Source organism: Pleurodeles waltl, chromosome 2_1 (genome assembly GCF_031143425.1).
Source record: "Pleurodeles waltl isolate 20211129_DDA chromosome 2_1, aPleWal1.hap1.20221129, whole genome shotgun sequence".
NCBI classification, from domain to species: domain Eukaryota; kingdom Metazoa; phylum Chordata; class Amphibia; order Caudata; family Salamandridae; genus Pleurodeles; species Pleurodeles waltl.
In genome coordinates, this window is record NC_090438.1 from 331,318,222 (window position 1) to 331,322,100 (window position 3,879).

The following is a 3,879-nucleotide window of genomic DNA, read 5'->3' on the forward strand; positions in this document are numbered from 1 at the left end:
TGACACACAAATACACAACACAACAGAGACACACCCCAACACAACCACAGCTACACAAATGCATTGCCTTGATATAGCACTGCACACCTACAAATGACAACACATATCCACAACAACACCTATAGACAACTCACAACCAGTCAACACAGGCACACACCCACACAACGTACCAAATAACACGCCACGCCCACAAATCACACAACACAGATGACAAAGCCATACCTACATACACAGCCACACACACAACAACCACACAATTGCAAACAACAGCACCACAATGCATCACACCACGTAGAATGCACAACTAAGCAACACACATGCATGGAACCACACAATCATAACACTCACACAAAACGCATCACTAACATCAGGACCAATGGCAGGGCCAAACACACACATGCATACCAGGCAACACAGCTAGCACAACCAACACACACACACCTCACATACAAACCAAAGTCCTCAAACAGCAAACAGACATGTGAAAAGAGAGGCAGGACAAGCATATCATAATCGACATCAACAGTAGGTTGTGCAGATGTATTAAATTTGGATATTAATAAAATAATCAACTATATACTAGTAAAAGGCCAGTCTCCATTCCATGTCTCTTTGTGCCATGGCACATATGGCAGCATACATCTGGCTCAACTTGACTCCTGACTGCAAAATATACTTCCACGTGGAAGGGGCATCAAGGGGGCAGGCAGGCACCTCAGGTGTGAGGGTGTGGTGGTGAAGGGGGGTAAGGGCTTGGGAGGGGGTCCTTGGGTTTAGGTTTGTGTTTGGGAGGGGTTTGGGTTTGGGCAGGGGATCATTAGCTTTGGGAGGGGGGATTTCGATGGGGTAGATTTCTTTGCAGGGGGTGTAGCATGGGAAACACTGGGGGCATGGGAGGACACGGAGGTTGAAGGGCTGGATATTGGCAGAGACACAGGGCACTTTGGGGACTCACAGGGTGGGAGAGGGGCAAGGGACTGGGTAAACAAAAAAAAATGGAGGGAGCGGGAGTGGTTGTCAGATGTGTCCTTGTGTGTGTCTTGGGTGCAGGTGTATGAATGGAATGCATGTGTGTGCAGGGTGTCTGTTGGGTGGGTGAGTGTGGGTGGTTAGGTGTCTTGGGAGGAGGTGCTGGGAATGGCCATGATGGATGAGTGACTGTGTGTTGGGGTGGCGGCTGCAGGTATGGTGGATGTGATGCATGTGGGGTGTCGGTGGCTGTGGTGAGTGCAGATATGGTGAAGGGATGGATGTCTGTGGGTCAGCTAGTGTGGTGACTGTGGGTAAGATGGGAGTAGTGGCTGAATCAGGAAGTGCTGATGTAGTGTCAGGAGGTATGAGTGGTGTAGTGGGTGTGATGGAGTGGGTGGTGGGGGATTCTGTGCAGGGAGTGGATTTTGTCATGTCTGCAGGTGTGTGTTGTCTGTGTTCATGCCACTGGTGGGTCTTTTGGTGCTTGTGTTTGTCATGTGGAACCGTGTCTGTGGGATAGAATGCCTGCATGTGTGAAGGTGTGCTCTGGATGGGTGTGAGGAGAGGTGATTGGGAATGGGAAGAGGTAGGTGGAGGGGAGACAGTAGACGATGGGTCACTGGCTGCCATCAGCGATGAGGCCAGAGCCTGAAAGGATCTCTGCAGGCCAGCCAGGGCACTGTGAATGCCTTCCAGGAACACATTGCTCTGTTGCACTTGACCTGCCAGTCCCTGAATGGCATTCACAATGGTGGTCTGACCCACAGAGATGGACCTCAGGAGGTCAATAGCCTCCTCACTGAGGGAAGCAGGGCTGACTAGGACAGGGGCAGAAGTGCCTGCGGTAAACGAGACACCCACCCTCTTGGGTGAGCGGGCACGGGTACCTGGGTGGGGAGCTATAAGGAGGGCGTGTTAGTAAGGGGGATGGTGGACAAAGATGGTGCTGGGGGGTCCCAGATGGGTCCGCCACTGCCAGGGAGGAGGATTCCCAGGATGATGATGATCCGGTCTCCCCTGTGGCACTCCCCTCACCCTCTGTCCTAATGGGTTCCACAGCCTCACTGGATTCAGCCTCATGGGTCCTCTGGCTGCAGCTCCCCACTCGCCAATGCCCTTTCGCCTTCACAAGATGAAGTTGATGCACACAAAGGGAGAAAAACATGAGGGGACAGAGAAAGATAGATAGGGAAATGGTCAAAACGTAACTCGCATTAACACATATGTGTCACAGCTTCCTTTCCTTCGGGATCTGCGCGTTGCTGAACAAAAGGCCCACCTTCCTGCGTCACCAACTCAGAAAGCTATTATAGCACAGAGTTATGGTGAAGCCAGTCGGGGGGAAGGGAATTAGGGTAGGGAACAGCAGGGAGAGAGATCTGAAAAGAAAAGGTTAGAACAAATATGCATTTACTCATTCATAGAAATAAACTCATCAATAGACTCTTGACTCAAATGCGTCTCCGATATCTGATGGAGACCCTTTTTGAAATTAGGGCAAAGCCCCTTCTTTGAATCATGGAACAAGAATAAACAACGACCTCAGAACCAAGAGATGGCAAGAGCTTTAGACTGTGATCATCATGGATCAAGAATAAACTACGACCTCAGAACCAAGAGATGGCAAGAGCTTTAGCCCATGATTATACTCAGAATATCAATCCTGTAACATCTATGCATTCATAACATAAACCTTTGATCATAACCTAGAAAATCTCAAAGATTTACTTATGTGGCCTGAATCACTTTGATTGTTGTACCAAGAACCTTTTACTCCTGTGGATTGAAGCGCTTTGATTGCCGTGCCAAGAGTGCTTTTCATCTGTGAACTGAAGCGCTTGAATTGCCATGCCAAGAGCGTTTTACACCTATGGACTGAAGCGCTTGAATTGCTGTGCCAAGAGCGCTTTACATCTGTGGACTGAAGTGCCTGAACTGCCGTGCCAAGAGCGCTTTACATCTGTGAACTGGAGCGTTTGAATTGTCGTGCCAAGAGCGCTTTACATCTGTGGGCTGAAGTGCCCGAACTGCCATGCCACGAGCGCTTTACACCTGTGGACTGAAGTGCCTGAACTGCCGCGCCAATAGCGCTTTACATCTGTGGACTGAAGTGCCTGAATTGTCGTGCCAAGAGCGCTTTACACCTGTGGACTGACGCGCTTGAATTGCCGTGCCTAGAGCGCTTTACATCTGTGGACTGAAACGCCTTTGATCATCACGCCTAGGCCGCTGACACCTGGAAACTTAAAACGCTTTGCTCGTTGTGCTAAGTGGCACTTTACTTCTGGAAGTAATGACTTCCTCCAAAATTGAAGTCGTTACCGGTACGAGTCCGCTCTACTTATTTTTGAATTCACCATGGAAACAAGGATACTTTGATCGGATACCACTCTGCCATGCAGGAACTCTGCTCTTCTTCAGAGAATCCTGCACAAGCTCTGACTGCATCGAAGTCTTCAAAATAGTGAGCAATGTGCTTGGGTGTGGCTGGGCTTTATGGGCCTGCCACACCCCAAGATGGCTGATGCCTCTAAAAACATTGTAGTCCCTTCATGGAATAGCACTGATAAGTGCATCTTGTCCACCAAAGTCCTGAACCTGCAGCTCTATGAGCTTTGCCACAGGGCAGACAACGCTGATGGCCACCTTTGGAGCAAGAGGGGATGACAAGTGGTGCGCAGAAAGCGCCGCAGAGCCATGCAGCGGAGTTTCGGACAGGACCTGGACATTGCATGGTCTCATTCCTGATGATATGTACATGTAGATATCACATATTACATCACATGTCAGGGCATGCCATTGCAATTGCACTCCAAGTCTGCCAATACCTATTTCACCTGCAAAGCCGTAACAGACATTTAACATCAGATGAGCACACAAAAAAGAATATGGACATGAAGAGGCAGT